Source organism: Sebastes umbrosus, chromosome 10 (assembly GCF_015220745.1).
Source record: "Sebastes umbrosus isolate fSebUmb1 chromosome 10, fSebUmb1.pri, whole genome shotgun sequence".
Lineage (NCBI taxonomy): Eukaryota > Metazoa > Chordata > Actinopteri > Perciformes > Sebastidae > Sebastes > Sebastes umbrosus.
Window position 1 is genome coordinate 12,372,030 of NC_051278.1, and position 12,323 is coordinate 12,384,352.

The window sequence follows — 12,323 nt, forward strand, 5'->3', positions numbered from 1 at the left end:
TATTTTTCTTTTACCTACAATGGCCCTAATACGCTGTCGTAGATATCTAACAAGCCTTTAAATTCTCAATAAAATACTGACATAAAAAAATATATAAATTTAATTATAGCTGTGAAAGCTATTTGAGTGACCTTTGTAATATTTTATTTGGATGTTGCTCCTTCAAAACAAGATGTTATGGCTCCAGAGCCTTTACTGTAAAACAGATTAACGCTATGCAAATACAAACTATGGCATGCGAGGCACCATGAAAGCGATGAGTCTTACTGTCGACATTTTCCCCCCATTTAAAAGATGAAAAGTAAGACAAAGTCTTTTGGGAGGCTATAAGAAGGAATTCCCCGCTAATGATATTCCCTGTGGGAAGAATGTAATTTATTCAAGTTAATGCGTCTTATTTTCTGTTCAAGGTGTATTGCACGGAATTACCAAACAAATTTAATTGTTAATCCATCTGCTTTGAAACAACCAAGATCTTGTTCAATAAGCTCTGAGTCAGCTTGATCCAATTATGCTACAACGGAGACATTTGTAATCATTTGCCATCACACCACCCCTGCAACCTACACAGATACATGCACAAAACCGGCTTATGCTATTTGGGGGAAAGCATGAAACTGGCGCTTGGTGAGCACCAGAGTAACACAAACTGTTTGAAATGAAGTAGTGACCCCAGAGAGTTTGAGGTCAAGGGTCTCGGGGTACGAATTGTAAATGACATGTTCACCCTAGGGCTTCTTCTTATAACTTTTAGAGGAGAGGATGAGGCCCGCTCATTTCTCCACTGTCTTCATTGACAGGTCTTTGGGGAGTGATATGCAAGTATGGAGAAGTGTAATGAACTTGTTTTCCTTCTCTAAACCCCCTCGCTGTCTCCTAAATCACTTGTGCAGCACATGAGCCACCATCCTCTCTCCCACAGCTGCACTGGCTCTGAAGCTCTGAACTACACAAAGTGGTGTTGATTGTAAGCAGATACAGACCTTCTGTCCAGTCCAGTGCTATTGGGTTGTTGAGTTATTGACCATATGGAGTTTTTTCTTTAATTGTGAGCTTTGCAGATTTGAAATGATCTCAGCTAAATTTTCACAACATTACTGATGAGGGAATTTGTCCATCCTTTTATCAGTGCTGCTCAATAAATAACAGATGTAGCTTGTCATAAACTATTTCTTGGATGTGTTGTAAACCCTGATGATGTTTGACATTCCTCGTTGACAGAAGAGTCAACTGTCTCATCCTGTATCTGCAAGTTTCTGTATATTTCTATTAAATAAATATTGTTTATACACATACTTGCCAACCATGAGACCTCAAAAATAGAGAGGATTTCAAAACTAAATTTGAGTTTCAGAGACTTTGTTTCCTACTTTGTGGTGACTTTTTAAGAATGAAAATAACAAAATAATAAGTACACTGCAACAGCATTTTTATATTAAATAGGCCTACTTTTAATTTGACTTTTAATTCTCAGGAAAGAGAATGATGAATAATTCACCTTTCTGACGTAAACATGTGTAAATCTCCGGCATAAACTCAAATTCATCAGTTATTATTTAGTCTCTCACTCACTGAGGGTCCTTTCAGACACAACGCGACAACAGCACCACTGCGCTCTGAAACCCGTTATTTCATGCCATGACGGCTTTTCGCTGCGTCAAGCAAAGCCCAAATTTGGGCGCTGCACGCTGTGATGTGTGGCGAGTGTAGCTCAAACCGGGTTGTGTTGCGAGCAGCTCACTTCTGCCGGTAAACAACATTTGGTGTAGCTCGATTGTCATCCGGGTGGAAAAGGTAGTGCTTATACACGCTGTAGATTGCCAGAAACAGAATGAGATAACGAAAAGGGGAAAAAAAGGTGTGAAAATTCGCCATAAATCACGAGAAATACGGGAGAATACTGGGAGGAAACAGAGAGAAGGCAATGAATATTGGGAGGGTTGGCAAATATGTTTATATACACTATTATATAATATGACACTAATAGTAGCATAATTTCCGTCATGTGGTCTCATAAGTTTCTGTTTTCATGTCTGAAGTTTCTACGAGGCTGAGAGATTATATATAATGTATGTTACTTTCAGTTTAACGTTGTTAGTAAAGCAGAAATTTGCCATTTTGCTGAGGCGCTATTTTCATTAATTTTTGTATTACTTTTTACAATTTTAGCATTCTTTCAGAAAGCATATCCAGTAGGGGTGGGGGAAAATCGATACAGCATAGAATCGTAATATTTTGCGTGGCAATATTGTATCAATACATGGACATTAAGTATTGATGTTTTATTATCCGACGGCCTGCCGGTGGGCTCAGACACTATTCTGTCATTCAGAGTTTGTAGCGGGCTCAGTCTTAAAGCTAGAGTGAATTGGTACCAACACCATATGTCATGATAGCTTGTCGGGAAGAACGCTAAATAACATTCCAAAATAACTCTAAATTTTGGCGAGGAAAAACCAGCATGGACAGTTTAAAAGGGATCCCTTGACCTCTGACCTCAAGATATGTGAATGAAAACTGAGATGAGCGAAAACTGTATCTTATTAGATAAAACAGATGTTGACAAACTGTATAATTTGCAGTTGAAAATAAGGTAATAAATCGCAATATATCTTATCGCAATACTCAGCATATCACAAAACGATTAAAAAGAAATATTGTATCGGGACTTCAGTATCACAATATTATGGTATCATGGGGCTTGTGGTGATTCCCACCCCCAATATCCAGCTATGAAAGTCATGTTTATTTAGTCTTCCCTATTGGCTGCCACCATGTTTTTCCTCTAACTTTAGGTATCAAATTTGAAAACGTGTAAACTTACCTCTTGAAAATTACAACATTGGCAATAAAAATGTTCTCAGAAATTACTATTTATTAGAAAAATACTTAATGATATAATCATATTTGCTTTGATCAGTCAATACTGATGTTTTTGACTGGCTGACTTTAAGGTTTGTGTTGTGGTAAATGATATGTGATTACTACATTAAACACTTCAGCGAGGCCTATGAAAGATGTGAGATTGCCGTGTCCGTGTCATATCCTGCACAGGGTGCAGCGGCGGGTTAGCCTCAGGTCTGCTCCTGGTTAACTGAACAGATCTTAATCTTCTGGGTAGACTGAGTCCAGCATCTGTGGTATTCAAAGAGGATTGATGGGCAGCATTCCTTGATTTTTCTTTTTTACCCCTGCCCTTCCCCGTGCCCCTCCCGTGATGTAATGACATTATCAATTAGCCCCCATTAATTTAGCAAAAACAAATAAGCACCCCAGTACGCCTCCCTTCCAGCATGTGGTTCTGATTTCCTGAATGTTTGTCAGTGGCCGCTGTTTGGTTAATCCTTTGGCCAAGGTGGTGTGGCCAAGAGAGGTCATGCCTTTCTCCTCCCTTCAACTCGTTTCCTCCCAATCCTCTGAAGGCTTTCTTCAAGTTTGTGGCACACTGTTAACTTTCCTAAATCCGTCTTGCTTGATTTCTCTGCAGTCGTCTATAAGCAACAATTATGTTAAAATTTGACGGTTATTTAGATTTTAAAATGTGTATCTAGATATGACTAGAAGCAAACATAATTAAAAAAAAAAATGTTGTTATAAAGTGCAAGTATTTGTCGAGACCAGAGCTGCCCAGAATACAGAAATATTAACTGATACTTAACCATACTTGCCAAACCCTCCTTTGTGACGACACCAGTGTTACCGATTACACCGGACATTTTACAGGAAAAGGTGACGCTCAATATACGCAGAGCGCTTACTTTGATCTTAAACATTGGATGGCAGTGTTTCCGGCCTCTCTGGTCGAGCTTTCACTACGGGGCCGCAGGTTTCCACCCGGAGCCGCTCTGCCGCACACACCGTGTGTGAATGCTCCGTCCTCCGAACAGCGTTTGCCTCATTAATGTTATGAGTCCTTTACAGCATTGGGTTTAAATCCAGAATATTACCAAATAGGCATTTTTGCTTTTCGCTTTGACACCAAATCCTCCTCCATCGTCTTGACTGTCAACTCTCTCTCGTCCCATGTGTGAAATCTGATAACTGCTACTCTGTGCCGAGACTTTCACTTTCAGTTTGTAGCGTCCGTCGTCCGACTATGTATTGATAACACTGCGTTGATACGCAAAAATTAACTACATGATTTTTATTTGTATCAAAAAAAAAAGCAACACAACAGTGGGGGCGGTGGGCAAGTAATGTTAACATGTATGCCTGAACACCGTGTAACACCTTGTAACACCGTGTAACACAGACTACCACAAAAAGCCTATTGCTATCTATATGTAATAATCGCTAAACTCCTAGTTAAGCATTAGTCTGTTAACGACAAACAGCCAACTTATGGAAAGAAAACACAAGTATTAACTACTTAGTCAATTCAGCCAATACAGGCACATATTCACATATATACACGCTCCACACACAGTGACAGGTATGAGTTGCTACAGGCAGCTTTGTGGTTGGATTTCAAATATGTGATAGTCTGAGCTGAAATACAATACTATAATAGATCTGTACACCATACTGTACCTTTATGTTGAACATCTGGTAATACTGTTTGTATAGTACAACTTACAGTAGTTAACTGACAAACGCTTATGGCAACAAAAAATACAAATAACATTTGGCAATGTATTTTTTTTTGTTATTTTGTGTGCTCAGAGAGCCAGCTCAAGGAGGCTAGCTATAGCTCACCTACAGTAGCTCATATAAAAGCTAAACTTGGCAACTTGGCAGCTAACTTCAATAACCTGTTGGCTTGATTTGTTCTTTTAGGCAGTAGAAATAGTTTTTAGTGAGAATAACTGTGGTTCTTTCGCCCCACCCATTGTGGTTTAAACTCAAAGATTAAATCTGCCCCCAGAAACCAATGTAGGCTATAACTAAAAGTCCATTGTGCTACTTCTAAGTGAATAAGTGGATATTGGTCTCTGTAAATAGCTATACCCATAGTAGCTAGGAGGAGACAAAACACACACAGACTCACTAACAATATACAAACAAACAATTAAGGACATATTAACCTATACCAAACATTATCAATACGCATAATATGGATTTTATGTTATTTACAGGGAATTAAAGCTAAGTGGAAACACATCAAAACGAGCCTAAGGAAAAGTTGACAACCTCCACTGCGAGCCCCCTGCGTCCCAGAGGAGCAGTTCATACATAATACTCGACCCCTGCAGGAAATTGGGGCTTTCCCCCCCTGTATCTCTGTAAAACATATTCCACTGCAACAAAGGCTATGGAAAGTAGCCCGCTTTTTTATATTAATAAGGAGGTTAAGACTGACGCTCATAGATTAGACCACAACGTCTGGCTGTACGGCTGCACAAAGACGAGAAGTTGACCCCCTTCTCTTCTCTCCCCGACTGTGAAGTGGCAGAGAGGAAATCATACAGTTAGGGCTGCTGCTGAAATAACTCGGCTGCAATCTTTACTTTGGAGTGTTTGACCACCGTTTGAAGCCTAGGTTTTCTAGCTTCATATGATATCTTCACTCTAGCTTTAAAACTGAGCCCACTACAACCTAAAAAAATCACAAGTTGCGTTAATTTGTTAAAGATATTAGTGCAGTTAAAACGAATGTTATTATCGCATTAACTTTGACAGCCCTACAAGAAATACAAGAAAAACTGGATATTTAGCATGAGCAGCTACAATGGCTGGACAGACAAAGGCTCCACATATAGAAACTCACATGTCATCAACCAATAATCAGAGGAAAGAAATCACACCACTGACCACACTGATTGGTCAACACATGGTCTCCAGGTTTTGCAGTGCAAAAAGACCCCTGAAAAATGTATGTGATTATCATGGTTGTCACTCTAACTGCCTAACAAGTACCTACCTAACTTCATTAGTGATGGGTGGTTAAAGCTGAACGCTAAGATGTCTACTACTGAGGGTCAGTATCAAATACTAAAGCACCTGCTACTGGGTCACTGAATCTGGATTAGCTATAGGGGTCTGTTCTCTTTTCATTCAGTAAATCTGTCTGAATGGTGTCACGCTGCCTTTACTCAGGCCACATTGACACTTCTCTGTGCCACTTCAATACTCATGGCTCATTTACTAACCGGGACAGATTTTATTGTTTCCGAGGACCACTTTTCAAAAGTGGCGACATGCTCAATACACCGTGATTCAACTTGAACTTGAACTCATCGTTCCAAAACCATCAGGTGATGGAAAAGGTTGAAGAGTTTATCTGCTTGCAGATTAAATGAAACAGCAACGATTTTGGTTATGACAAAATCTTAATCTAGACTCCTGTGTTTTCTTGATAGCGGGGCACGTGTTGGTTATGTGATTGCTTCCCCTGCCTATCCTATTTACTTTACACTGAAGGGAACAAATCTCCAGCTTCTCCTCCTGGTTGCCACACAGTAATTCCTGAAGAGAAATCAAGGACCTTGAAGCGTGTTAATGCTCACATATTGAAGTCTTACAGCATGGTTAAGATACAGTAGCTATGAGGGAGCACAGATAAGGAGGTGTGGACAGTGATGCGAAGTTTCTGTGCAGCATGTTTGTGTAATATTGCATCTAAACACTTCAAAGGTGGTGTGACTCATCTCTGGACTTTGCACCTGACTTGTGCTTAGCCAATCAGCAATGTGCATATTTATCCCAGAATCAACTCTGGATTAGGAGCTGTCTAGAGAGCACTTTAAAGGAGATTTCTGCATGAGGTTCTGGATGTTTTTCAGTTTAAAAAAGCAGCTGAAAAATATTCTACAAAGCAGATAACCTTGTGAAGTTATTCATGTCTGTGGTAGGATAGATTAAAAACATATAGCAAGACAATAAAAACTATGGGTTGGCCTATAGCTCATAGTCGAGGGCATATGACGGCAAAAGCACAATAACGTTTAGTGTTAATGATATCAATAATCATATAAGAGACCTTCTCCCCAATTACACTGGCATGGTACAGAATACTTTAGCTGTGTCATGGTGTACCTCAGAGAAGAGAATAACTGTCCTGACCCATGATATTGTGGTCCTGATTACATGCTCACTGGCCTTTTTGTCATTAGGGCTGGGTATCGCCACCGATTTCCCGAATCGATTCGATTCTGATTCGATTCAATATCGATTCGATTCGGGATATTTCAGTCACAATAACAATTTTGCTTTGATATTAAAAAGATTCACACACAACTTGTATGCTGTAAATTGTACAAGGAGCGCTCTAACCTGGTTCATTACTAAAAAATATTAATGTTTACATCAAGAATTGACCCCAAAGCATTAATGTATTTTAACTTATTTAACATGAACACAGTACAGCAGTCAACACAATAAAGTGCCACTCTACAGACTTCACAGCTTTTGTCCAGCACTTCTCTGTCTTCATAGTTTTTAAATCCGAAATGCAACCAGACATCAGCCTTTAGCCTTGGCGGTGCCTTCAGTGGAGCAGCTCCAAGTATGTTTTGATTCAACTGAATCAGTTCGCTAGTCTCTCACATGGCAATCTCGTTGTGCGAAGAACCAAAGGCTGGCCACGCCACACGAACCGGGCTAAAGATTAATGCATCCATGCATGGGAAAAGGCGTATATTAACATATCAATCTCAGGATTTTATGAATCGATATCGGATCATTCAAAAGAAGATAGATTTGAATCAGAAAATCTTTTTTTGTTTTTTTAAACCCAGCCCTGTTTGTCATTGCATCAGTTTCAAATATTGCAAAGGAAAAATGGTAAAGGAATAAGTAGCCATACTGAACTGGTTAAATGAAGATCTGCATGCAAGTCTTCACACTACATCTCATGAGGTAATGACACCAAAAAACAGCTATTATGGTGGCCTGAGAGTGTGTGCTGATGCTGATACCCTGTTTCGATACTGCAGCCACATTTCCCTGAGTCACTTTGTTTTGAATAACGGAGGGAAGTGGAGAACGTTATGATAAACCTTTGGTAAGGTTTATTATAATACATGCAAATATATACATATATAGAAGCTGTAACTTTATTGTTTTAGCCTGAGTTCTTTGACTTTAGACCACTTATCACTACTGATTGGTCAGATAGACTTTCCAACATGATTCATGAGGCCTTAAATCAAGACAAGTCATGTTTAGTTCATTAGCTGTCGGGCTAACTTGTGGTTTAAGCTTTTAAGATTTGTTCACGTTTGTCTTCCTTAAGCTATTGCCTTTAAGGCAGAACATGTGTACTGGGAGATATTATAAAAGCTCTGATACATACATACAATATTTTACCCAATTTGGTTGTGTTGGTGATGCTAAAAGCACTCCGAACATCTGACCCATAATCAGAGTGAGGATCACTCTCTCATGCATTATTGCTATAATAAAGCAACAGCTTCCTTTTTTCTTCCTCTCACGTATCCACAGCTGCATGTATGTATTGGCTGGGGGATAAGAGAGAAAGGAATTTCTCCTTTGATTTATATGATGGACCTGGTTTTGACCCAGTCCTACTGCTGGAAACTTGCCATCACCCCATTCAGTTATCAGTAAGCACTTGAAAGTGACCAGACAACGTTTTACACCACGTTTGGGTCATTCTGGGCAGCTCGGGCATTTAAGGAGTGGAGTGTCCTGTCAGGTGGACGAGTAAATATGTCACACACGCATGTACTCGCAGCTTCCTTTATTAAGTTGCACCAGAATGGACCGAAAGCTGAATTTATGAAAAGCTGTTTTCAGTGACAGTTGTGTTTACAAAGTTTACAAAGTGTATGATTAAAAGTGGGGGGCAGTAAAGGTACATTGACAGATTCAATGGTAAGGCAAGCTGATGAAGACTCTTGTAAAGTGAAGAGTGCAGTTCTTCTTTTATCTCTAGTGGAGCTGTTAAAACCTTCCAATGAGCACTTGTAAAATGTCTGTTGGTAAGCTGGGTAGTAGTCGGATGAGCAGAAAGGAAATCTAGAAATAAATAAAGTGGATTACATCCTCTGAAAGCTCCATCTCTGCCCTACAGCCGACTGGGTACCTCTCCTGTCTGCATGATAATGCTTTTGTCAAGGCTTGTGACCCAGTTGGTACAAAGCGGGAAATTACGTCATTTGCAAATATGCTTTTATTCCATGATAGTGTATAATTGTACAAATGAAATGAGATTTATCTCTCTAGTCCTCCACAAACAGCCATGCAGCTTTATAGGGGGGATTGGAAAAGACTGATAATTTGCCAAAAAAACCCGTGGCGTGGAAGCATGTACTCAACCTTGGGCCCAGGTTATTTTAAGGAAAGCCAATCTTTGATCAGCCAAGCTGAAATGGCTAAGATAAGTGGGAGCTACATCTCGCGGCAGGACCGCGCACCAGTCTGATATTGCTATTTCCTCCCTGGTTTCTCAAGAGCGGTAAATAGCTGCTGCCCCCACTACTGCACCTCCTCCCCTCCCCCTTATCTACTCCCCACTTTCTTCTGGAGATCTCTGTCACTTTAATCCACAGAGTCTGCCGCTGGTTAACAAGGAAATCCTGTGTCAATTATCACCAACCACTTCCTGCTGGGAGAGCAGCGGGGAATCAAAGGGGCCTGAGAGTCTTTCACACCAGAGAGGAGCGGTAGGCCTAATTAAATGGCCCTTGTGTCCCGCTGGCTGCCGGTGGCCGGGTGACAGATAGCCCAGCCCAACGATAACCTCCTTCAGCTGATGATTGTTTGGATAGGGGAGCTAGTAGGCACTTTGGGTGCCCTAAGGTTGGCAGATTGTGATCCAGGGGTCCAAATTAACTCATAGAGGACACAAAGGTTTATGGAGAAATATGATGACTAAACTCTTTGACATGTATGTAACCATAATGTAATGCGGGTATAACAGATGTAACAGGTTCATGTTGAAATGAGATCCAAGCTGTTAAAGCTTTACAGTACAACCTGCATTTTTAGAAAGTCACCATAAGCTTTCACAGAAGAAAAAAAAATCTGTCTCCTGAGCTACAAGTCATTAAAATTCTGGTTTCATAAATCTGGGAATGTGAACCCGCGATGCATCATTTGCACACTAGTGGGTGAAGCGTGCATATTAAGATTTGATATGCCATATTTTATCTCGATTCTCAAAACCCTGCGTTTGGGGAAAAAGGGAGGTTATTTGAAGCCCAAATATGCAACGCTCAAAATGACAATTCCCGGACCACTTTCAGGTGGGGGTCTGTGAAAGCACAACTTAAGGTTCAAACTGCTTTATATCAACTTTAAACATCATATGGGGTCAGCAAATCAGCAGCCTGCCTGCCTTGTAGTTGTCGTTTCACTCTTAACTGCCACTTACAGGTATCTTGTGTCGCCTGCATAATGTCAGATTAAGCTATCACCCACAGTCACTGCCAAAAGTAGCTCTTTCTGTTCATTAAAAAAAAAGTTAGCTTCTAAAAACTCACCAGAATTATCATTTCAAATAGTGCCTGTGTGAAATATGTTTCCCAGAGATTGGCTATGGATTGTGCATGATTGATAGAATAGGTAATTTGAGGGTCGGGAGGAAGTGAATGTGAATAAATGTGCCTGCACACAGTCAAACTTGGTAGAATATTTAACATTTAAACAGCCTAAATACAGTATAATGCTGAAATTTTACATTGCAGCCAAACATTAAGAACAAAAAAAAACATGCAGCTGGTGAAGTTCAACACAATGTGCTCCCCTCTGCCTCCACTCCTGTTGGAGACGGCTTCAACCCCCCAGTGCCTTGTCCACCTTTAAATTTTCATATGGAGGAAAAGGGCTGCAGAAAAACCAATTTACTAACAGAGCGACATCATCTGTTTGGCCGTTTATCTCTGACACACCACCCCTCAGTCCAGTGTTGACAGTACATGATATTCCATTAATCTGCCTAATGAAAATTTAACCAGTGTTATAAACAAATAATTGGCCATTATCCTCTCAAAGATCCCGAATAAATTACTTGGGCGTTTTTCATGGCTTCTGAAAGAAGAAGAAGCCGGCCCCTCCTGATTGATGTTGGAATAAATGCGGGGCCGGCTCCGACGCTGCGAGTGGGTCTCGGCTAAGCCTGTGATTGACTTAATGAGAGTCTTTGGGGTGAGTAAATGTTCCAAATTGCTCAGTCATTAGCTTTTGCTCGGCTGTCTGAAGATACCCCCGGATCTGCAGCGCGGGTCTCTCCTCTTGTACCATTCCGCCTGCAATTACATTTTCATTTAGAGCAAACCTCTGAAGTCCGATAGGCAGGCCCCTTTTCATTATGCTGGCCTCCTTTTTCTTTTTTATCTAAATGGTGTGAAATGTCTCTTCATTTAGACCAATTAAAGTTGAAAAAGACTGCGCTGTAATGAATTATCATACAAATTATTTACTTAATGCCACAATCTCTCTCCCTCTCTCCCTCTCCTCCTCTCTCATCCTCCTCTCTCTGGCACCAGGGATGCACAGAGTCAGGCGGACGGGGAATACGGTGCGAGAGAAGACGTGGTGGGAGTCCACAATGGATCCACTTTGAAATTGAAACTTCCTTCAAAATGATATTTGCCGAGGTTATGTCTCTCTTTGGCATTTATCTGTGTCTTGCATGAACCGAGCTCTGCATATGGACAGTCTTGACTAATGGAGGAGGATGGGGAACCCAACATCTGAACAAAGGGAATAGTATGTCGTCAATATAGCTCATTTCAGATATTTCATTTCAGGAGATGTCTAAGCTCTTCTTAATTAAGGACAAGCTTATGGTTTCAAATTAACTTGTTTAATTGAAGGGACCGGTTCTTGTCTGCAAGACGGTGTGGAGAATGTCTCCAGTCTCCTTCCGGAGGCTGTTGGCTGACACATAAACACTGGGAGAGTTCACAACTATCACAGCAGCCCCATCCATACCTCTGGGACCGCCTCTCTCTCTCTGCCTCCTCAACACTGCCAAAGACTTCCCTCCATTAGCTTTTCACCAGCAGAACAGCTATTCAGCGCATATTCTCCAGCCATTATTCGTGTCAGCAGCCAATGCACCATATTAGGGCTGTTTTTCACCAGCCGACATAATGGGGAGAGGAATGAAACGGTATATTTTCTCCCAATTGTTTAGTTTTTTTTTCAAGCCAGCCTGATCGTGCTGGGTAAAGCTGGTGGAGCTGAAGTGACTTGTCACCATGGAGACGGCAGCTTCTACTTCATGCCAGAGCAGTTCAGCTAAAGCCCCGAGATGAGGGGGCAGCAGGAAGGGGCTGTTAGTTTGTCCCCAGCCCAGCCACCTCTTTGCCTACTACAAATGAGGGGGACCGGCCCAACCTTAGATGGAAGCCAGATTTTGTCACCGGAGGCCATATTTAAAAAACCTCAAGCTGGTGAAATGAAAAGTCCCAGCT

General features: G+C 40.9%; 1 long non-coding RNA gene across 6 annotated transcripts in view; it reads right to left on the reverse strand.

Moving 5' to 3' along the window:
* Positions 1-12,323, reverse strand: part of LOC119495781 — a 100,529-nt gene that overhangs the window by 66,870 nt on the left and 21,336 nt on the right. Inside the window, exon 5 of one of the 6 annotated variants that reach the window (XR_005208566.1) lies at positions 8,199-8,919. The exons of the other annotated variants lie outside the window; for them this stretch is intronic. This is a non-coding gene — a long non-coding RNA (uncharacterized LOC119495781). Of the gene's footprint in view, positions 1-8,198; positions 8,920-12,323 lie in introns of those variants that run through there. 6 annotated transcript variants of the gene reach the window in all.